Raw genomic sequence first — 24,484 nt, 5'->3', positions numbered from 1 at the left:
GTGGTGGAGTGAGTATGAATATGGGAATGCAGGCCCCTACAGAGGCCAGAGACATTGGCTTACTCCTAGAGCTGACTTACAAGCAGTAGGGAACTTCCTGACTTGGAAGCTGGGACTCAAGCTTGAGTCCTTTGCAAGAGCAGTATGCTTATAACCAGTGATACATCTCCACTGCGCTCCATTCTGTAACTCTTAAAGGTAAGTATTTTTCAACTTGGAAAGAGTCCAAGAAATATAAAACGTTTAGCTTGATTTTGTTTCTTGTTTTCTCACAGTTTTGTATCTACGTCTTCCATGGCAGTTTTGCCTTGTGCTGGGAATGGATAGGTGATAAAGAGTTCTCATGAAGACTGACAAGGAGGTAAGTCAGAGCTGCACAGTGGGGAGGGTTCTGTGAAGTGCTGTCTTCAGGACATGTTATAGCTCTTATATCAGAGCTCTTAAGTTCCTGGTCTCACTGCAGCCTGATCAAGCTGTGCAAGATCAAGCCAAGCAAAGCTCCAGGATGGATGGGGGAGGGGCTCTAAGGCAATGGAAGGCTCCTGATGGGAGAACAGCAGTCTTTCTTTAGGATTGTGGTCACTGTTTACGTTCCTTATGTTCCAAAGTATAGCTCCACACTCATATGCACATAAACAATGCTAATTGGATGCAATGGAGAAAAATAAAGCATGCACTTGGGAGCGGGGTGGGGGCATGCTACGGGGAATTTCATAACACGTTATATACATGCATGAAATTCTCAGAGAATAAATAAAAATACTCAAAATAGAATTTAAAATAATGAAGTCGTATTAAAAAAAAAAAAAACACCCTGGAAATGACCATAGAGAAACATCTTTACAAGAGTGCCTTCAGGTCTGTGAGCCCCTGAAACAGAATTCTATTTGTTATTACAGAATTAACATTTATTTGTTTTCTCACTATAGAAAATTTATACCACTCATCTTACTAGGTCTATGGAGCTTATACTTCTTCAGCTCTCCAACACACTGTTCTATATATTTAAGAGACACATATATTGCAAAAAAGTCCTTAACTTTACCTTTGTTTCCAGACATCTTTTTTTTTTTACAGAGAGGTTTGAGTTCAGTTATTAAATGAATGTCCTGAATCTATATTTTTGTAGAAAACATTTCCTTCTTTTTAATTTCTTAATCTTCCTATTCTAATTTGGACAAATGAGCCAGTCTGTACCCAGGGTCAGTATGCCTTTTCCTCTGGTGCCCCTTGCTTGCGGGAATGACCATTCAAGGAGGTGTTCCTCCAGACTCCTGTCTGCAGTTCCTTCAGTTGGCTGTAATCTCTGCTATTTCTGCAGCTGGGATGGAAAACAGCTGGCTACCAGCTCCCTCGCATTGCTCCCTAGTTTGACATAGCAGAAAATCATAGAAGAGGCAAGGTGATTAAAACAAGATAAATATGCCAGAAGAAGAAAGAAGGAAAATACCTCAGGATAATTTGGGTGTGAAAAACTCCCCTTTGAACTTCCTTCAGGGTGCCTCTGGGGACTGCGTATAATGGGGCTAGGTATTTGTGGTTAATATTAGGGAGGGGGTCGTGTTACGGAGAAGGAAATACATGAAGGATGTTCGTCTCTGAGAAATCATAGAATATGTAGTACTTGACCTTATACAGACTTGCAAGTCATTTCCCTGTTTACCATGATCCAATGATTGTTTTTCTCTGATACGCCTCATGTGCTTATTTTATTTCTTATATCGTTTATACCTAACAAGAAGAGTCCCTTTCTTTTGCAGCTAGTTTTCCCTCTTAAACTTAAAAATGTTTTTTTCTGTATCCAATGGGAATGTATCATAGAGGCATTTACCAATAACCATCTCGGGAGTCCTTTAGAAATGATTTATATCTAAAAAGAAGTGTTAAAGATAATATAGAGTTTGCCCGTTTTTCTGTGTTTTGTGACTTTATATCATTGTGGGGAGTTTTCTGGTATTGGGTAGAATGTCTCACGATCTAAGCTTGGTGTTTCTTTATGTACCTGAGAGTTACAGATTTTTATATGGGAGTATCATGGGTAAGAGCGACTGTCATCATATGAAGGGCGGTACATGGCATCCACATGATGGTGACATCAGTGCATTATTTAGGGCTGCATTTGGCAATATTTTCCCAGTGTTTATCGCTGTTCAGACTCATGCTTCTTCCAACATTAGTCTTCTAGACAGAAAGGATTGGCCTGGCCTATGTCACCCTCTACCGATAAAGTCATACCAGATTTCCATACAAGCCAATTCCAATGCATGGTGCAGAAAGCCACCTAAGACAGGGAATCTACCGTCACGGTTCGGTGTCATTAAACTCGGCATCAATCTCTCTATCGAATCCGATAAATGTAAACGTATAAACAGAGAGAATATTTTACACAAGGCAATCTTTGCTTGGTATTAAAGGCTTGAGGGATCCAAAATAATTGATCTAAGATAACAATGACAGATAGTTGTCCTACTGACCAGGAAGCTGTGTCAGATTTATCAAGCACTGTCCCAAGAGCTGAGAATGTTTCTGTCCTGAGGGTCCCTTAAATTATTTTACTTTTGTTTCCTCTGAATAATTGCTAAGGATTTAGAAACTTTAACTGATCAGATTTAGCTAAGCCATGGGATATCTCTTTCCTCCCTACTCTGTAATATAATTAGTCCCAAAGAGTTTCTTTATATGATTATATACTTTTTATTTTAGCTTCATGTTTTGGAGTGATAGTTTCTTCTTTCTAAGATATCAATTTAAAGCAGCCAATGTACCATAAAATCATTTTAAATCCTTTTGGAAATAAGATAATATATAGAAATAAAATCAAAATCTTGTTGATGAGAGACATGGCTACCCAAGAGAAGCTGAGATACGATTTGTCATTATTAAAATTACAAGGTGTAGACAGACCTTGTTTGTCGAAACTAAAGCCTTTCAGGCACTTGGACCAGTGGCTTCTTTGGCTCCTTCATGCAGAATCTTGATCGTAGCAGAGTAGAAATCACCAGACAGCTTTGAAGGTCCAAGCTCTAAGGGTTAGGTTACAAATGTCTTTCACATGACACTGTCCTGTCATTTCATTTAGGGGTAGAGCTCAAACAAGAGAATGGAAATATAACCAGGAGTATAGCACAGAGAAATCCGCAGCATCTTATAACCTATAACTTGGTTCTAATGAGGATATTTTCTTCTCCCCCTGGGGAAAAAAAAACCAGAAAGACAGATTGGATGACTATTGGGAGAAACAACCCACATTTCTTACAGGACACATTACCATAGGACCAGGACAAGCTTCCTTCTCCTGAACTGTCTGGCTTTCTCACTTTCCTTTGTTAACAGACAATGGGTTGGAGTAGCTGCCAAAAGCTTCCTCCTCTGTCCCTAGGGCCAGAGTTCTCTGAACTGCAAATCTACGAAGAGCATGAGAAAGAGGGGAAAACAGAAAAGAAATCATCTTGGCTAATTCAATTGTGGGTTTCCTCAGATCAAAGACAACCTACTAGAGTATACCAAGCTAAAGACTTTATGCATAGGATGCTGGAGGCCTCTCCTCATGATTTATATTAAGCCTATATATGGTACACATGTGGCCTCTGTGGAAGTGTGTTTAAAAGACGATTTTTTATCACTGGCGATCTAAGGAAAGGCATCCAAGGAGGTCTGGCTCTGCTGATGTTTAAGTTCTACTAGGTTGAAGGAAGCGAGCAAAATGAGTAAATACTAAACGCCAAAAAAGTCGGAATCTCAAGGGGGGGGCACATAAAAAAAAAAAACAACCAACCCTAGACAATTGCACAATGCTATTTAAATATTTCTGCTTATAATTAAGATGTCAGCGACATTGGCTCTTGTGACCAAAGCAGAGGGAAAAATTTTAATTTTGATAAGCAATGTGCATTATTTTTTAAGAAATACTTTTAACCGTTGTCTGCAAACGCTGTTTATTGGGTAAATATAAGTGAAAAGTTTAGTTCTTAAGGATCATCAGGGTCCATGCATCATCAATGCTAAGTCTCCAATCACAATCAGTTTGAAATCATCTTATAATCGAGTTCCCTCAGATAATTGAAACCACTCCTCTTTGGCCAAAGTTTGTTGACAATTCCTGTGTTTAAATTTTACAATGTTGGTAGGTAACTGGGGTATTAGAAGTGGGGAAGGAAAGGGGAACATACATCTTGCCAAGTCATTTCACCTCTACACATCAGATTAGAAGTTTTCATTTCATGACTAGTTGACAGTACAGTAGCTTCCATCTTCATTACATTAAAAAAGATGACTATGTGCTTATCGGACCAGTAACAAAGGCTCTCAGATTGCATACTCACAGCTATTTCCATGTCCCTCTTGGGTGCAAGGCTACCAAGAGGATGGTGATTGCTCCAAGGAAAACAGTTCTTCATGTATATACTTAACTCTAGTCTTCATAGGGTGAAATTGAAGCCTTTCAAGTACACTGTGCTCACAGAGTAAACAATTAGAGGTAGAAACTCCCCTGCGTGCAATGAGAACATTGTGCTCACTGTCAACACACATTCAATTCTTACCTACACTACATACTGCCAGGATGATCCTGGTTGATCACAGAGTCACAACAAAGTCAACAGGAGATCTGTTTCACGTCTTATCTTCACTCAACAAGGGACCTTGGAGGCCAAATACTATCAATCAAGCTTTAGTCCTCTAGGGAGAAGACTAGTTTAGGTCAAGATTTTCATCAATTTCAACTGAAACTGGTTTTTGTTTTCATTTACTTTTATTTCATTAGATGAAGTGGAAATTTCGGGTTCCTTTGGAAACTCAGTTATGTCATAAAATATTTTTGGTGGGGCAAAGAGGTGAAAGAATGTTTTGCTGAAGCAGACACAGGTGAGAGGACAAGTAATGTTTAGAAACTAGTCTTCAATGATGAGGCTCTGGCATTGGCTCTCCTTGCATCGAGCTGCTGATCACTTGTAGTAATTTCATAGAGAGTACATCAACAAAGAACTTCTTCTGATCTTCTGGAGTCTTCTTGTCACTTCCGAGGACTCAGGCTGATTGGCAGAGCCTTAAGGTTTCTTCTGGATCAAACTGCTAATGCTGATTCATGAGTGATAATTGCTGAGTGGAATAGACTGTTGCTGCTGATTCATGTTCACTAGTTCGCTAGTGGACTGGACTGTTGACAGCAAAAATTGCAATAGCCCCAAAGAATTATTTCTAAACAGGTCCACAACCCTTGTTTCCTATTGAAAGACTCTAAGAGGAGCCCCTCGCTCAGGCCTCAGGACAATAGCGGACACCCAAGAACTCACGACAGACCGAGCTTGTTGCAAACCACATGAGGCTTTATTCGGGGAAAGCCAGAGCTCTGGCGATGACTCATATCCTACGCAGGGGTAGAGGAGTTGACTTCGAGGGGAAAGAGTTCCCAGTTTTTATAGGCCCTCAGTGGGGAAAGGAGAAGGGGGAGATTAGGGGATTTCCAGATCTAAACAATGTCTATTCTCAAAAAATGGGTATGGGAGGGGTACAAGGAAAGAGTCTAATGAAGGTGCAGCAATGGGCACTGACTTAGTCAGGGTTTCTATTCCTGCACAAACATCATGACCAAGAAGCAAGTTGGGGAGGAAAGGGTTTATTTGGCTTACATTTCCACACTGCTGTTGATCACCAAAGAAGTCAGGACTGGAACTCAAGCAGGTCAGGAAGCAGGAGCTGATGCAGAGGCCATGGAGGGATGTTCTTTACTGGCTTGCCTCACCTGGCTTGCTCAGCCTGCTTTCTTATAGAACCAAGACTACCAGCCCTGAGATGGTCCCACCCACAAGGGGCCTTTCCCCCTTGATCACTAATTGAGAAAATGCCTTACAGTTGGATCTCATGGAGGCATTTCCTCAACTGAAGCTCCTTTCTCTGTGATAACTCCAGCTGTGTCAAGTTGACACAAAACTAGCCAGTACAATTGACCCCTTGTCAACTTGACACACAAAAACATCACTAGTAAGCCTCAACCCTTACAATCTTATTCATCCCCATTCTAAATAACTTTAAAAGTCCCACAGTCTTTACATATTCTTAAATTTTCAATCTCTTTAAAATATCCATCTCTTTTAAAATCCAAAGTCTCTTTACAACTAAAAGTCTCTTAACTGTGGGCTACACTAAAAAAGTTTCTTCCTTCAAGAGGGAAAATATCAAGGCACAGTCACAATCAAAAGCAAAAGTCAATCTCCAACCGTCCAATGTCTGGGATCCAACTCATGATCTTCTGGGCTCCTCCAAGGGCTTGGGTCACTTCTCTAGCCAGGCCCTTTGTAGCACACGCGTCATCCTCTAGGCTCCAGATGCCTGTACTCCACTGCTGCTGCTGCTCTTGGTGGTCATCTCATGGTACTGGCATCTCCAAAACATTGCATGACCCCTTCAGTCCTGGGCCTTCAATTGCAACTGAGGCTGCACCTTCACCAATGGCCTTCCATGGCCTCTCACAGTGCCGAGCCTCAGCTGCTTTGCGTGACCCCTTCATGCCTTCAAAACCAGTACCACCTGGGTGACCCTTACATATTACCAAGTCCTGCTGCAGCAGGAGTACAACCTTGGCCATCTCTGGAACACAGCCTCTTTGTGCTTACAGAAAACACTTCCCAGAAGATGTCACCTCAATGATGCTGGTCTCTTCTTAATCACCGCTAATTTCTTAGCTCCAGCTAACCAGCATCAATAGTCCCAGTAATACAAAGTTTTTGCTTTGGTAGTTCTGGTATCTTGTTAATCACAGCTGATTCTTCAGCCCCACCTAACCAGAACTACAGAATCTTCACATTCAAAACAGCAATGGCCCTGAAAAGAGTCTTTAATTTTCCCTCTGAAATTTCACAAACCAGACCTCCATCTTCTGCAGTGTTCTCAACATTATCTTCCAAGCTCCTACACAACATCCGACAGAGCTCTTAACAACGGATGGATCTTTAAGCCCAAAGTTCCAAAGTCCTTCCACAGTCCTCCCCAAAACATGGTCAGGTTGTCACAGGAATACCCCACTCCTGGTACCAATTTGTCTTAGTCAGGGTTTCTATTCCTGCACAAACATCATTACCAAGAAGCAAGTTGGGGAGGAAAGGGTTTATTTGGCTTACATTTCCATACTGCTGTTGATCACCAAAGAAGTCAGGACTGGAACTCAAGCAGGTCAGGAAGCAGGAGCTGATGCAGAGGCCATGGAGGGATGTTCTTTACTGGCTTGCCTCACCTGGTTAGCTCAGCCTGCTCTCTTATAGAACCAAGACTACCAGCCCTGAGATGGTCCCACCCACAAGGGGCCTTTCCCCCTTGATCACTAATTGAGAAAATGCCTTACAGTTGGATCTCATGGAGGCATTTCCTCAACTGAAGCTCCTTTCTCTGTGATAACTCCAGCTGTGTCAAGTTGACACAAAACTAGCCAGTACAGGCACACACCTGGTCAGAACATTGGCAGACACACAGGTTCAAGGAGTGGCCAGAGCATTGTGCACCTTTATTTTTCTAAATCAGTGAAGCTAGTTCTTCTAACACTGACGTCTATCTTGCCAATTTCAGGGCTTCTGTGTCCTTTTACATTCTGCCAGGATCTTTCACTATTAATCCTTTTCTCCCACTACCTGTGGTGGGTTTGGGGCTAGAAGGGAGGTTGAAGCACTTAAAAACTCTTATTAAAGTAGGTTTAGAAAAATCATAGCCTACAGTTATGAATGTTTGTCTGCAGTCTGCATCAATGTCTGTGCACTGTGTGTGTGTGTAATGACCATGGAGGCCAGAAGAGGGTGTTGAATCACCTGGGACTAGAGTCATAGATAGTTGTGAGTTGTGACATGGTGCTGGGAATTTGACCAGGTCCTCTGGGTTAAATAAGAATAGAAGCCAGTGTTCCTAACTGCTGAGCCATCTCTTCAGCCCCTGAACTGAAAGTCTTTTTTCATTTATTTATTTTTTGATATTTTCTTTATTTACATTTCAAATGTTATCCCCTTTCCTGGTTTTCCCTCCGAAAACCCCCTATTCCCTCCCACTTCCCCTGCTCCCCAACCCACCCACTCCCACTTCCTGGCCCTGGCATTCCCCTATACTGGGGCATAGAATCTTTACAGGACCAAGGGCTTCTCCTCCCACTGATGACCAACTAGGTCATCCTCTGCTACATATGCAGCTGGAGCCATGAGTCCCACCATGTTTTTTCTTTGGTTGGTGGTTTAGTCCCAGGGAGCTCTGGGGATTATAGGTTAGTTCATATTGTTGTTCCTTCTATGGGGCTGCAAACCCCTTCAGCTCCTTGAGTACTTTCTCTAGACCCTTCATTGGGGACCCTGTGCTCCATCCAATGGATGTCTGTGAGCAACCATTTCTCTATTAGTTAGGCACTGGCAGAGCCTCTCAGGAGACAGCTATATCAGGCTCCTGTCAGCAAGCTCTTGTTGGTATCCACAATAGTGTCTGATTTTGGTGGTTGGATATGGGACACATCCCCAGGTGGGGCAGTCTCTGGATGGTCATTACTTCAGACTTTGCTCCACACTTTGTCTCTGTAACTCCTTCCATGGGTATTTTGTTCCCCCTTCTAAGAAGGATCAAAGTATCCACACTTTGGTCTTCTTTCTTCTTGAGTTTCAAGTGTTTTACAAATTGTATCGTGGGTATTCCGAGTTTCTGGGCTAATATCCACTTATCAGTGAGTGCATACCATGCATGTTCTTTTGTGATTGGGTTACCTCACTCAGGATGAACTGAAAGTCTTAATAAGCTCCCATGTGTGAGTTCATGTCCGTATGCATGTGCGAGTGAGTGTGAATGTGTGTGTATGCATTTCTTTTTTTCCTTTTGATAGACCTTACATTCTGCCTTCAAGAGAATTGTATCCAATGTGATCTGCTGAAATCATCTTTTAAATAATGCTATATAGATATGAAAGTAGACTAGAATCCCAGTACTGGGGTTAAGATAGGAGAATCATAAATTCAATCCTATTGATTGAATTTACACAGCAATATCCTGTTTTTAAAACAAGACAAAATATAACACAAAGGAGTATACTTTATTATGTTGACTTTCAAATTCATGCAGTTGCTGGTCACATAAACTTTAATTATCCACATTGCATTGATACCATAAGTTATCATCAACTTTAGATTTGGGACCAGGCATGCTCAACTATCAGCTGAGAAAACATTAGAATTCAGTCAAGGGTTCAAAAAGAATTTTTTGAGGATGAGATATAGATATCTATAAATAATTTTTGACTAAGAAGAAAGGATAAGAAAGTATTGAGTTTTTTTTTTCTAACTCTGTACCCTATTCCAACCTCCATCTGCCTGTTCTCTTCATCAATCCTGTATATCTTGGGCAGAGAAAGTGGAGTTAGCAAATAAAAGGTTTTTTTGGGTTTTGTTTGTTTGGTTGGTTTTTTTGTTTGTTTGTTTGTTTGTTTTGCTTTGGTTTGGTTTGGTTTTGGTTTTTCGAGACAGGGTTTCTCTGTATAGCCCTGGCTGTCCTGGAACTCACTTTTTTTTTTCTCTTCTATTTTCTTTTTTTTTTATTATTACATATTTTCCTCAATTACATTTCCAATGCTATCCCAAAAGTCCCCCACACCCTCCCCCCCCCCCCACTCCCCTACCCACCTCTTCCGATTTTTTGGCCCTGGCGTTCCCCTGTACTGGGGCATATAAAGTTTGCCTGACCAATGGGCCTCTCTTTCCAGTGATGGCCGACTAGGCCATCTTTTGATACATATGCAGCTAGAGTCAAGAGCTCTGGGGTACTGGTTAGTTCATAATGTTCTGGAACTCACTTTTTAAAAAGCAACACGGATGTTTCAGCTCTTTGGAACAGCTGTGTGGCGTTCCTGTGCCAGAGGAGTTGATACCCACCCTTCCTTGGTGTGATGGTTTGTATATCCTTGAACCAGGGAGTGGCACCATCTGGAGGTGTGGCCTTGTTGAAATAGGTGTGACCTGGTTGGAATGGGTTTGTCACTGTGGGTGTGGGTATAAGATCCTCACCCTAGTTGCCTGGAAGTCAGTCTTCCACTAGCAGCCTTTGGATGAAGACATAGAACTCTCAGCTCCTCCTACTCCATGCCTGCCTGGATACTGCCATGCTCCCACCTTGATGATAATTGACTGAACCTCTGAACCTGTAAGCCAGCCCCAATTAAATGTTGTTTTTTATAAGACTTGCCTTGGTCATGGTGTCTGTTCACAGCAGTAAAACCCTAACTAAGACAAATAGGAAGCATTTTCCTCACTTCTCACTCATTTTCTAAAACTCATTGGCTTTAATACTATCTATATTCTTAATACATTTAAACATAAATTGCCTCAACTACTTCTGGAAAAGCTCTGTGGGGTTTTGATAGGTGGGGAATTACAGTCCCATTCTCTCCTGCTCTCCTGTTGCTGCAAATCACCTGTCTTGGTTTAGTATCTGCCAGGATATCCAGGGGATGTGGGAAACCATTATCAATTTAGGAAGGCTGAACTTCATCCATAACTACTAATTCTGCAAAGTCAAGTTCTTAGTAGACCAATCTTTCATCCTTGAAAGCCATGCCAAGTCTCACCTTTTCTGTTGATTTTCCATTTCAATTATTTTGTCATTTTTCTGAACTGACGCCATAGTTGATTGTAAATGATCTTATGATAGTCTGTGTTTATTTGTTTGTTCGTTCATTTAATCTTTCTGAAGTACAGGTACACACAGAGTCTAGGAGAGGGCGTTAGATCCTCGGGACTTGGAATTACAGAAGGTTGTGAGTTATAGATGGGGATACTAGAATCCAAACTACAGACTTCTGCAAGAGCAAGTGCTTTTAATTGCTGAGCCATCTTTTGAGCCTCTGTGACAGTCATTTTTGTAACATAAATATAATATGACTTCCCAATATAGAAAGAGGGCCTTCAAAGAAACATATCTGACTCCCTTCCACTTATTTCATTTTGTTAAAACAGCTCTTATTGTTCTGGATTACCCACATACATACACATGCACACACACATTAATGCACACACAACACACATACATACATATACACACACACATGAATATACACACACATGAACATACATACATACTCACACATGAATACACATACATGAACGCACACACACACATGAACACACACACACACAAATTAACTGGTTTATCTTTTAATACAACTTCAGGGCCCCTGTATGCCTCTATTAAGTTTTACAGAACAGGATAACAGTACTAGTTACAGGGTTTTTTGTTTGATTTTGTTTAATTTTTTTCCTTTTTTATTAGATATTTTCTTTATATACATTTCAAATTTCTAATGCTATCCCAAAAGTTCCCTATACCCTCCCCCCCCCCCACCCTGCTCCCCTACCCATCCACTCCCACTGGTATTCCCCTGTACTGGGGCATATAAAGTTTGCAATACCAAGGGGCCTCTCTTCTCAATGATGGCTGACTAGGCCATCTTCTGCTACATATGCAGCTAGACATACGAGCTCTGGGGGTACTGGTTAGTTCATATTGTTGATCCACCTATAGGGTTGCAGACCCCTTCAGCTCCTTGGGTGCTTTCTCTAGCTTCTCCATTGGGGGCCCTGTGTTCCATCTTATAGATGACTATGAGCATCCACTTCTGTATTTGCCAGGCACTGGCATAGCCTCATACTAGACAGCTATACCAGGGTCCCTTCATCAAAATCTTGCTGGCATCTGCAATAGTGTCTGGGTTTTGTGTCTGATTATGGGATGGATCCCCGGGTGGGGTAGTCTCTGGACAGCTTCAAACTTTGTCTCTGTAACTCCTTTCACGGGTATTTTGTTCCCTATTCTGAGGAGGAACAAAGTATCCACCCATTGGTCTTCCCTCTTCTTGATTTTCTTGTGTTTTGAAAATTGTATCTTGGGTGTTCTATGTTTCTGGGCTAATATCCACTTATCAGTGAGTACATATCTAATGACTTCTTTTGTGATTGGGGTACCTCACTCAGGATGATATCCTCCAGATACATCCATTTGTTCAAGAATTTCATAAATTCATTGTTTTTAATAGCTAAGTAGTAATCCATTGTGTAAATGTACTACATTTTCTGTATCCATTCCTCTGTTGAGGGACATCTGGGTTCTTTCCAGCTTCTGGCTATAATAAATAAGGCTGCTATGAACATAGTGGAGCATGTGTTCTTATTACCAGTTGGAACTTCTTCTGAGTATATGCCCAGGAGAGGTATTTCTGGATCTTGTGGTAGTATTATGTCCAATTTTCTGAGGAACCTCTAGACTGATTTCCAGAGTGGTTGTACAAGCCTGCAATCCCACCAACAATGGAGGAATGTTCCTCTTTCTCCACATTCTCGCCAGCATCTGCTGTCACATGAATTTTTTATCTTAGCCTCTCTGACTGGTGTGAGGTGGAATCTCAAGGTTGTTTTGATTTGCATTTCCCTGATGATTAAGGATGTTGAACATTTTTTCAGGTGCTCCTTAGCCATTCGGTATTCCTCAGTTGAGAATGCTTTGTTTAGCTCTGTACCCCATTTTTAATGGGGTTATTTGAATTTCTGGAGTCCAGCTTCTTGAGCTCTTTGAATATATTGGATATTAGTCCCCTATCAGATTTAGGATTGGTAAAAATCCTTTCCCAATCTGTTGGTGGCCTTTTTGTCTTATTGACGGTGTCTTTTGCCTGACAGAAGCTTTGCAATTTTATGAGGTCCCATTTGTCAATTCTTGATCATACAGCACAAGCCATTGCTGTTCTGTTTCGGAATTTTTCCCTTGTGCCCATATCTTTGAGGCTCTTCCCCACTTTCTCCTCTATAAGTTTCAGTGTCTCTGGTTTTATAAGGAGTTCCTTGGTCCACTCAGACTTGAGCTTTGTACAAGGAGATAAAAATGGATTAATTTTCATTCTTCTACATGCTAACCACCAGTTGTGCCAGCACCATTTGTTGAAAATGCTGTCTTTTTTCCACTGGATGGTTTTAGCTCCTTTGTCAAAGATCAAGTGACCATAGGTGTGTGGATTTATTTCTGAGTCTTCAATTATACTCCATTGATCTACCTGTCTGTCACTGTACCAATACCATGCAGCTTTTATCACAATTGCTCTGTAGTACAGCTTAATGTCAGGCATGGTGATTCCACCAGAGGTTCTTTTATTGTTGAGAATAGTTTTTGCTATCCTAGGTTTTTTATTATTCCAGATGAATTTGCAAATTGCCCTTTCTATCTCAGTGAAGAATTTAGTTGGAATTTTGATGGGGATTGCATTGAATCTGTAGATTGCTTTCGGCAGGATAGCCATTTTTACTATATTAATCCTGCCTATACTCCCATGACTATCCATGTGCATAATTTTTTATTATTAGGTATTTTCTTCATTTACATTTCAAATGCTATCCCAAAAGTCCCCCATACCCTCTGCCCCCCACTCCCCTACCCACTCACTCCCACTTCTTGGCCCTGGCGTTCCCCTGTATTGAGGCAAATAAAGTTTGCAAGACCAAGGGGCCTCTTTTTCCAATGATGGCCAACTAGGCCATCTTCTGATACATATGCAGCTAGAGACACGATCTCCGGGGGTACTGGTTAGTTCATATTGTTGTTCCACCTATAGAGTTGCAGACCCCTTTAGCTCCTTGGGTACTTTCTCTAGCTCCTCCATTGGGGGCCCTGTGTTCCATCCAATAGCTGACTGTGAGCATCCATTTCTGTGTTTGCCTCACAAGAGACAGCTGTATCAGGATCCTTTCAGCAAAATCTTGCTGGCGTATGCAATGGTGTCAGCATTTGGAGGCTGATTATGGGATGGATCCCCGGGTGTGGCAGTCTCTAGATGGTTCATCCTTCTGTCTCAGCTACAAACTTTGTCTCTGTAACTCCTTCCATATGCATAATTAATCTAGTTAGTAATATAAGAAAAATAACTATTTGACAAAATCACCTCTGAGGAATACTTACATAGATTAATGATCACTTGCTAACAGGTAAGCCATATTACCTGTAAAAATTGTGAAAAGGGGGGAAAGGCATGGTGGATCCAAGGGAGAAAAGGAGAGAGAAGATCATATAAAAGTACTTCAAAGGTGAAAGCAAATTCAACTTCTCGGGGAAAAATAAAAAGAGAAGGCAAGGGATGAGATTAAGGATAATTACTGATGTGCACACAATCACATCTGTTATTTTCTTGTGTATCTGTTTACAGTTGTATAGGGGAAGTGTGAGGAAGTCTGTTTCTTTTTATAATTGATTCTTCTGTATGTTGTGGGGTGGTTTTTTTTTCCTACATCTGAGCTAAATATTGCGGCAAATAGCAGGAAACAGTAGTTATTGCACATGATTGTGAACTGGGTGGGCAGGAATCCTTCATTCCATAAATCATTTCAGTTTGCTTCTCTAATTCCACAGCACCAAGAGACTAAAAACAGCTCAAGAAAGAAATATGCTCTGTCTCTTCTTAACCCACCCCTTCCCAGTTTGGATAGCTTTTCCGCATTAATGAGTTAGATTTTTCTTTTTAAAAAAAAGTTTTAATCCATCTTTATCACTGTTTTTGAAGAAAATTACTGTCTTCCTATGTATCTTCTTTGCCAGGAACTGTCGTGCCAAGGCAAGGAGTGTACAGTTCCCTCCCTTCACTCCTGACTATTTATAGAACTGTCTGTATGAATGAAATAACGCTATGTCATTTTCTTCCTGATTGTTTAATGTTCGTAGTTCAGAATTCCAGCCAATGTCCTGAAGTGGTTTTGCTCTTATTTAAGATTTCCTGCTAAAGATGTTGTATTACAGCTTTGCAAATAAATACCTCCTTGGCCGCAAGTTGCTATAAAGGTAATTTAGTAATTTAAATAAACACCCAATCTGCTTCCTCTCTTCTGGGAGACTAAAGACGGAGTTTACATAATATATCTAGCCCCCCCCCCTTTTAAAATAACCCTTCAGTCTTCGACTAAGAAGTTTATTTGGGTAAGTTGTATATCATATGTCTTCAGGGCAAACATAAAATGCAATTTATGGGACAACATTTTTAAGTTAAAAATAAAACTGCTTACCTGATAATGTCAGTGAACATCATTTTACAATTTGTCAGTTGTGTGACATTTAATTCTGTCTTGAAATCATAGTGCTGTGGTTAATAACAATCTAGAAGTACAGTATTCTATCTATACCCAGGAAATTCCTGCCAGGGTTGCTTTCCCCACTCTCGACAATAATTAAAATGAATTGCATCTGATTCTTCTAGTATGCTACCACCGCCTTCCCACCTAGTATTTAATAAGCCCCTAGTATGTGTTGCTGATTTCACATTTATAATGGTTAACAGAAAGTAGCATACAAATGTGAAATGAGCAAAAGTTACCGTTACCCTTAAAGAAAACTTCTAATTGCCTGCGGTGAGCGGAGTCACGGCTGTGTCACATTACCATGGCAACAGACTGGTGCTAAGTGAGCTTAGGTTGGTTTTAGTCTATGAGTTTCTGATTTGATTTTCATAAATTTTGAATATTCTTTACTGTTGATTTCTTCTAAAACCATTCAAAACCACACTACGCAGTTCACCACCATGATCTGACTTCACCATGATTACATAAATATGAATTTGTCATCTCTGTGTGACTGAAATTTGTGTGCATTTTATAGTTCTTGGCTTTGTTTTTACGTGTGAAAAATTAAAGCAGTCTGAAAGGCAAGCCCAAGTTCAGAGCTAGAAATACAGAACCAACCACTTATTCAAACAAAGTCCACTTTCTGAAATACATCACCTTCCACAGTGTAGAGAGGTTGTGCAAACGTGGTCTTCATAATTAAAGATGAAAATTTTTATTATTAATTTTTAAAGTTAGCTGAGACAGTAATAAGTTACACTGCGGCATTTTCCTATATATTGTCATTTTACCCTGCTTTTAGTGTCCTGCCCCAAATCATATGCCCTTCTACTCCTGCTGTATCTCCTCCCCTCAGACCCTCCTAAATAATACTCCCCCTTTCATTTCATAAGAGACCTATTCTCACTCTAGTCACATGCCTGCTCCTTTCAGGTCTCTTCCTAACAATGCTGCTCTTTTTTCTAATTCCATGAGATTACACACACACACACAAACACGCATATACACACACATAACAAACACGTAAGCAACACACACTCATACACAGATACACACATAAACACACACAGACACACATACACATAAATACACACATATGTAAACACACACACATAAATATATACACACATACACATACATAGACACAAACAAATACACATAAATACAAGCATACACAAACACATACACACATATAAACACACACATAATTATACTTACATGGACATAACACATACAACACACATACATGAACACACACACAAATTCACACAAACACATACACACATACATATAGACACATGCACACAAAAGCACACAAACACTCACATATTTGAATCTAGAATTGATGTAGGAGGAAAAAAATGTTTTGTTTTTCTGAGGCTGACTTCTTTCACTATAAATGTCATTATTTCATTTTTCTTTATGACTGGAAACTTTTCATTGTAGGTATGCACTGAATTTTCTTTCTCCATTCATCCAGATAGAAGTCTAGGCTGGTTCCATTTGGTAGCTATTGTGAAGAATGTGCAATAAACAGATGCACATGTATCTCTGTGGCATGCTCACATAGAGGCTTTCAGAAATCCAACCAGGAGTGGTATGGCAATATCACACAATAGTTCATTTTCTATATTTGGGGAGTGGGGCAGGGTGAGGGGGTCTTTGTTTTGTTTTCTTTTTTTTTGTTTTCTAGAGTCCTCTACAATGAATGTCATAATGGCTGTACCAGTTTACATTTCTACCAGCAGTCAATATGGGATCCGCTGTGCTTCCAACCATCAGCATTTGCTGTCGTTCGTTTTCTTGGTGTTTGCTGCTCTGACTTTGGTGAGATGGAATCACAAAGCTGTTTCAATGTTTATCTCCATATGGATTTGCTAAGGACATTGAATGAGTTCCATATTTAGTTCATTACCCATTCAGAAAGTGGGTTGAGGGGCACATGATGTTATTATAGCTATTTATTATTCTCATTATCAATCTGTTATTTCATAGAAAGTTGACAAAGATGTTTCCCCACATTCTTTAGGAATATCTTCATGCTAGCAAAATCCTCTTTTGTCAAGTTTCAGGATTCCTCTCTGTGTTATTGGAATTCTTTTCAGAAAGTCTCTGTCTATATCTCTGTTTCCTTTAGCAGTTTCAAAACTACTAGTTTTATGTGGAGTTATTTTATTCATTTTGAGTTGAACTTTGTGCAGGGTGATATATGGATGTAGTTGTATTCTTTTACATGTGGATATCCAGTTTGCCCAGCACCAAATCGTTAGACTTGAATTCCTGTACATTTTGACACTTTTACTGTGAACTCAGTGGTTATAACTGTATAAATCTACTTCTGGGTCTACTATTCTATTAGATGGTTTACATATCTGTTTGTATGCCAGCATCATATTTTCTGCTATTATAACCCTGTAATAGAAATTGAGACCAGGTATGCCACTATCTCATACTTTACTCTTTCTGCTCAAAATTACTTGGGCTACTAGAGGTCTTTTGTGGTTCCATATGATTTTTAAAACTTTTTCTAATTCTGTGAAGAAAGTCACTGGGATTTTGATATGAATCAAGTTGCATCTGTAGACCATTTTTGATAATATAACCATCTTTACAATAGTAATTACACCAATCCATGAGCACAGAAAATCTTGCCATCTTCTCGTGTCTTCCATTTGTTTCATGCCTTAAAGTCTTTGAAGTTTTCAATGTAGATGTCCTTCACCACCTTGTTTATGTTTAGTTCTGGAAAGTTATTTTTTAAGCCATTAGGAATAGGAAATTAAGAAATTAATTATTGGTATATAGAAAGGGTACTGATTTTTATTATTAATTTATATCCTGTTGCTTTAGTGAGAGTGTGTTTCAGGCATAAGAGCTTTCTGCTGGAGTCTCCAGGGCCTTCAGTTTAGTAAAATGGCATATGTAAATAAGGATGCTTTGATTTCTTCATTTCCTCTTTGAATTTCCTCTTTTATTTCATCCGTTATTTTTATTTCTGACTACTCTAGCTAATACTTCCAAGACTATATTGAATAAGAAGGGCACCTGGACACCCATGTCTCACTGATTTTAGGGGAAATGATGGCAATTTTCAGTATTTAATATAATGGTTTATTATAAATAACCTTTATTATGTTGTGACATGGCCCTTCTGTTTTTAGTTTTCTAGGAGTTTTACCTGACAGGAAGATCAACTTTGTCAAAGGTCTTTACTGCATCTATTGATATAATTATGAGTCCTGACAAATCTATTTATGGGCTGGCATTTACTCATCTGCATATATTGAGCCAAACTTGCCTTAACAGGACAAAACTAACTAGGTCCTGGTGTACCATCTTATTAACATATTCTTGAGTTCAAGTAGCAAGTATTTTACTGAGAATCTGTATTTCCAGATAATTGGACTAAAGGGTCTTTCTTTTTATTCTTTCTTTCTTCCTTTTTAGTTGCTGTTTTAGCCTTATTTAATTTTCTTGTAGAACTGAGTTTAATGCTACGCTGTCAATTTTTACTTTGTAGAATTGTTTCAGAACTATTGGTACCAGCTCTGTCTAATGGTTTGGTAGAAAGTGGCAGTGAATTTGCCAGCTCTTAAACTTTTCTTTCTTGCGCACGCCCTGACTCGCCAGCAAGAACGACGCTGCAACAGGATTCTTCTGCACACATTTATTAGGAGAGCTTGATTGCAGAGGCGAAGAGTCCCCAAGCCTAGAACTGGTACTGCTTATATAGGCCTAGGAGAGGCATGTCTCACACCCGGATTGGTTATGCATGGGTTTTGCTTACCACCTTATTTGCATGTCTCACATCTGATTGGTTAACTTGTCTCTCATCTGATTGGTTAACTTGTCTCTCATCTGATTGGTTAATTCTCAAAACCTCATCTTGGCAAAAAAACTTTACTGCCTATGTATGCGTGGTGGCCAGCAGTAGCTAGTGCCACCCTGCAACGGCACATGTGGCTTCCCACATTTCTTTATGGGTAAATTTTGGTTACTGCTTCAGTCTCGTTGCTTACGATGAATCTGTATAAGTTGTTTATAACTTCTTGATTTAATTTTTTAAAGTCATATATATCTAGGAATGTAGCCATTTCCTCTAGATTTTCTAGGTTTGGAAGTGTAAATTTTCTAAATATTCTCTAATTATCTTCCGGATTTTACTGGACTTTATTGTAATATTCATATTTACCTCAAATTTCATTGCTTTGGATTGTCTCTGTCTTTTATTTGGTTAATTTGGCTACAGTGTATGGTTCATGCTTATCCCTTTAAAGAACCAACTTTTAAAAAACTTGTCCTCTGTCACCAGTCTCAGTCAAGACCTCTCGATCTTCGCTATGTCTTTCTCCCTACGACATTGGGGCTTGGACTTTTCCTAGGAATTGTCGTTTTCTTGGGAACCCGAGTTAGAATGTTAGGTTATTTATTTGAGATTTCTCTGATGTTTCAAAGTAAGCATATATTTTTCTCTTAGAACTCTCCGACCCAATCACAAAGATTATGATAATCTGAACTTTTATTTTGGTTTGATTCTAGAGTTTTCCATTCTCCTCCCTGGTTTCTTCCATCCTCCATTTGGCATTCAAGAGTATATCATTTTGTTTCCCAGTAGAAATATACATTCTACTGCTATTGATTTCCAGTTTCATTCCACTATGATCTGATAAGATATAATAAATTATTTCAGTTCTTCTGTACCTGATAAGCCTTCCTCTGTGCCTAGAACATGGCCTACTTTATAGAATGTTTCTAAGAATGCTGGGAAGAATGTGACTTTAATATCTGTTGGAAGGGATATGCTACAAATATCTGTTAAGTTCATTTACTCTATGATGAAGCTTAACTCTGACATTTCTTTTTTGATTTTTTTTTGTTTTGTTTTGTTGACAGTCTAAAAATGAGAGTAAGCTATTGAAATTCCCCACTGTTGTTATTACCAGGATCCCTCTGACCCTTTAAGGCTTATGAGAATCTATTTTGTAAAGCAAGAGACCAATGGAAAGTCCTAATTTAATTAATTAGTATACTTTACAAAAAAAACAAAACAAAAAAATCAGGTGCACAAAGTGTTATGCTCACTTGTACTGGAGTTTATTCTCAAACGCTCCTTACTTGATAATGTCCAGTAAAACTTCATGAGTATAAATGAGATGCACTCAGGATGACTCAGACTTCTTTTGTACATAAGCAATAGACAGCATCTTTGGGTCTTGCTCCAGAGACCAGGCTGTGACATGGGACACCTCGTGATTGGTCTTTAGATACCAGAATCAGAAAGTTTTGAGTCTGGATTGTCTCTCCTGTCCAGTTACCTTCTCCTTCCCCCAGATACTAATATAATCTCCCTTTTGTATAAGTTAACCTTGATTCGGACATCCATCAAGTCCACATACAAGATAATTCTAATACAAAACCCATTTATGTATATTTTTTGTAGATAATAAATGGTGATGATGTGTGTGTTTGTGTATTGAGGTGCACAGTTTCAGTCACAGGAAATAATTAAAGGCAACTATGAGCTATAAGAGTAAAACAGGGTTTTTAATTAATGTACCAAAGTTATGGTAAAAAACATCTTTTTATATTCATTTGGGAGGTTAGGTTCTTTTTTTTCCTCTTTCATAATTAAATATGTTTCCGATCCTGTTTATTTATGTAAGGCAAGCACAAATCTTTTAGTCACTGTGGCCTGAGGACAGTTCTTTTACAAAAATGAGCTATGATGGGCAGAAGAGATGAGAGTTTAAATTTTTTAGAAAAAGAAGCAGTAGAGAGATGGCTCAAGTGGTTGAGAGCACTGGCTGTTCTTCCAGAGGTCCCAACTTCAATTCCCAGCAACCAGGTGTTGGCTCACAACCATCTGTAATGGGATCTGATGCCCTCTTCTGGCGTCTGAAGAGAGTGACAATGTATTCATATACAAAAAAATAAATCAATAAATCCTAGAGAGAGAGAAGAAGGAGGAGGAGGAGGAAGAGGAAGAGAGGGAGGGAGGGAGGGAGGGAAGGAAGGAAGGAAGGAAGGAAGGAAGGAAGGAAGGAAGGAAGGAAGGAAGGAAGGAAGGAAGGAAGGAAGGAAGGGGAGGGAGAGAAAGAGAGAAGGAGGAGGAGGACGAAGAGAAGAGAGGGAGAGAGGGAGAGAGGAGAGAGAGAGAGAGAGAGAGAGAGAGAGAGAGAGAGAGAGAGAGAGAGAGAGAAGGAAGCAGGAGGAGTAAAGGCCAGAAGAGGAAATGATGAAAAGCAGTAACGAGAGGAGGCAGGCAGCAGACATGTGTCCTGTAAACTGTTTTTTCCTCTGAATTGCTTCAAGGTTTAATTAGTCATAGGCTGCTCATTTGGAGGTTCCTCCACTTCCTTCTTCAGTTCTGGACAACTTGTTTGTATACACATTTGTATTCTGTTTGTCAGCAATCTGCTGGTGTTAGTAAGAAGGGTGAAATATGATAGGAAAGTTGCCTACCAAGGTACCTATGTAAAAGCCAAAGAAAATGCTCTTCAGGAGAGTCAGCTGCATGCTGAGAAGTTTCTTGGGGCTTGATAATGTTCCCATTCTATGCTTGGGCAGTGCTGAGGGCGAGAGGGATTTATTCTTTGTTATTAGGTGGGTTTACACCCTGTTGTTTGGGGTCTTCTTTATTCAGTCTGTGGCTGAAGTTAATTTCAGAACAATATGGGAAAAAACTATCTTAAATATTTTGTTTTAATATCTTTATAATTAGCTTCAAAGCATGCTCGATTCGTGAGGATTAATTATCAAATCTACCAGTTTACAGTGGTTCGGTAGTAGCAGCTCTAAAACGCTGGCCCCAGCTACGACTGTGAAAGCAGTAAGAACCTCCTGCTAATCAGCGCTTAGTAAGACCACAACCAGGCACAGACCTTGGCTATTTCTCTTCAACCCTAGGAATGACTGTGTATCTTTTCCTCCCTCAATATATGGAACGTAAGGTTTTACATTTATTGTTATGTTAAGTAGAGTTACATGGGCAGCAACAGTTGTGTGAAATATCATTGACTTTAGTACTCCACACACCAACACAGTAGAGCTATTACTTAGTGTTCACAAATGTATGCATTAGATATGACCAGCTAATAGGTCTCTGTTTTGTGGGTATTATAACCTGGATTTTATTTACTTTTGTGTTTGTTTGTTTGTTTGTTTGTTTGTTTGTTTAATGTAGGAAAAGAAAAGGCACTAGATAAAAATTACTTGATATTTACATAAATCATTCAAAATTCCAAGGCAAATCAAACTAAAATAAAATGTGTATCTGTAAGTCAAAATGAGAATTTTTTTTTTCAAGGCTGATATTTTCTGGAGGAAAAAGATATCCAGATTCACAAATTTTACAACTACCAAAGTTGGGATAGAAGAGCTGATTTGTCTGGTAGAGAGTCTGCATACAATCTGAGATGGTTCTGAGTGATAAAAACAATATACTTTCCTTGATTTTTTTTTCCAGCACAAAACATCAAGCATGAATTTTAGGAGTAAGAGGTGGGGAACATCAAATGCTCTAGTTCCACAACTTCAAATATCTATCAAGACGCAAATCAACTGAATATGTACAACAAAAATTAAAAATGGTTTCCAGACAAGCCCACTGGAAATTCTTGGTAGGAAGAGAATTGCCAGAATAGCAGACTCCACTCTCCGTTTTCCCCTTGTCTTAAAATGTAGGGGATTAGCAGATTATCTGCCTTGGCCTTGTACCTCACTGGTTTATTTCTGAGTCCCAATATTCATATTTTGACAGAGTTACTTATTTACAAATATTTAATACCACGAACAGGGACAGTTTGAGAATCTAAACAATAGTGTTTATGTATAGTCAGCCTCCCGGTACAACTTTATGGCCCATTTCCCAGCTCACATTTTCTCAGGCAGTTATTTCCTGTGGAGGTTTCTGCAAGTAGTCATTTCTTAGGAGAATGGTAGTTAAAATAATAGCGCTTTTAAAGAATTAGTTTAGTGATTAGGATTGCAGCCGGTGCGTGCATTTCCTGCTATCTGTGAGAATCCAGAAAGCAGCATTCCTTCCTAATCATTGCAAAAACAAAAATTCCTTGTAATTTCTTTTTTTTTCCCCCACTGGAAGACTGATAAGTGATTGGAGCAGCAGAGCGTGGCACTGTGGGGACACTGTGCTTTCAGAGAAACAGAACAGGAAACACACCAAGAAAGGCAACCTTGATTTCCTCAGACAAACTGACAGCTGGCAGATGTATGTTTAGATAGGAGTGATACAATCAAAGGTTTACTGTATCATAACAAAGAGGTCTGCATGTGATCAAGCTTCCAACCAGTCTCTTGCACACACTGTTTTGGAAGCAGTATTATTTATTTGGTTGTAGACGTTGAATGAAAGACCGTAGCTCTTCAGAAGGCCGGCTTATAATGAGGAACAGTTTTGAGAACACACACACAAAAAAATTAAAACAGCCTTCCATTTTAAACCGGCGTAGTGTAAGTTTGGTGCCTGGAAGAACAATGTGATTTTATCAGAATGAACACAGTGTTTATTTATTTATTTATTTATTTATTTATTTATTTATTTATTTATTTGGAAATGCTTACAATGCAACTTCTTTTTTCTTGTCCAAACATTTCACTCTTCCTTACCTATCAAGGAGAAATGTCTGGGACTGGAGAGATGGCTGCATGGCTGAAACCACTCACTGCTCTTCCAGACAACTGGGAGTTCAGTTCCCAGCACCAATGTCTGATGGTTCACAGCCTCCTTCATCTCCGCTTGCAGGGGGTCTGATATTCCTCTTCTGGCCTCTTCAGGTACCAGCACAAATGTGACACACATACACAAAGACACACAAATGCACAAATGAAGGTAAGAATAAACTTTTAAAAAAATTATTACTACTTTTTTTTTTTACAATCCAGTCGTTGTACCCCTCCCAGTCCACCTTACAGTTCTGCATCCCATCCTTCCTCCCCACTGATTCCAAGAGAATGTTCCCCACCACCCTCTAGGCCTCACCACTCCCTGGGGCTTCAAGTCTCTCAAGGGTTAGGTGCATCTCCCCCCACTCAGGCCAGACCAGGCAGGCCTCTGCTGTATATGTGTCGGGGCTTTGGACTGGCTCATGTATGCTGCCTGGCTGGTGGCTCTGTGTCTGATAGATCTCAAGGGTCCAGGTTAGTTGAGACTGCTGGTTTTCCTATGAGGTCGCCCTCCTCCTCAGCTTCTTCCAGCTTTTCCCTAATTCAACCACAGGGGTCCCCAACTTCAGTCCATTTGTTGGGTTTAAGTATCTGCATCTGTCTCTATCAGCTGCTTGTTGGGCTTCTCAGAGGGCAGCCATGCTACGCTCCTGTCTGTAAGCACACCACAGCATCAGTAATAGTGTCAGACCTCGAATCCTCCCCTT

The 24,484-nt window shown here is 39.8% G+C and overlaps 1 long non-coding RNA gene across 1 annotated transcript; it reads left to right on the top strand.

Moving 5' to 3' along the window:
• On the top strand, window positions 1-24,135 carry Gm36319. The gene is made up of 3 exons (XR_386647.3): window positions 1-198; window positions 276-361; window positions 23,729-24,135. It is a non-coding gene; the product is annotated as a predicted gene, 36319 (long non-coding RNA).
• The last annotated feature ends 349 nt before the right edge of the window (window positions 24,136-24,484 follow it).

The sequence above is a fragment of the Mus musculus genome, chromosome 19 (assembly GCF_000001635.26).
Source record: "Mus musculus strain C57BL/6J chromosome 19, GRCm38.p6 C57BL/6J".
Classification (NCBI taxonomy): domain Eukaryota; kingdom Metazoa; phylum Chordata; class Mammalia; order Rodentia; family Muridae; genus Mus; species Mus musculus.
This window is presented reverse-complemented; position numbering and strand designations above follow the sequence as displayed.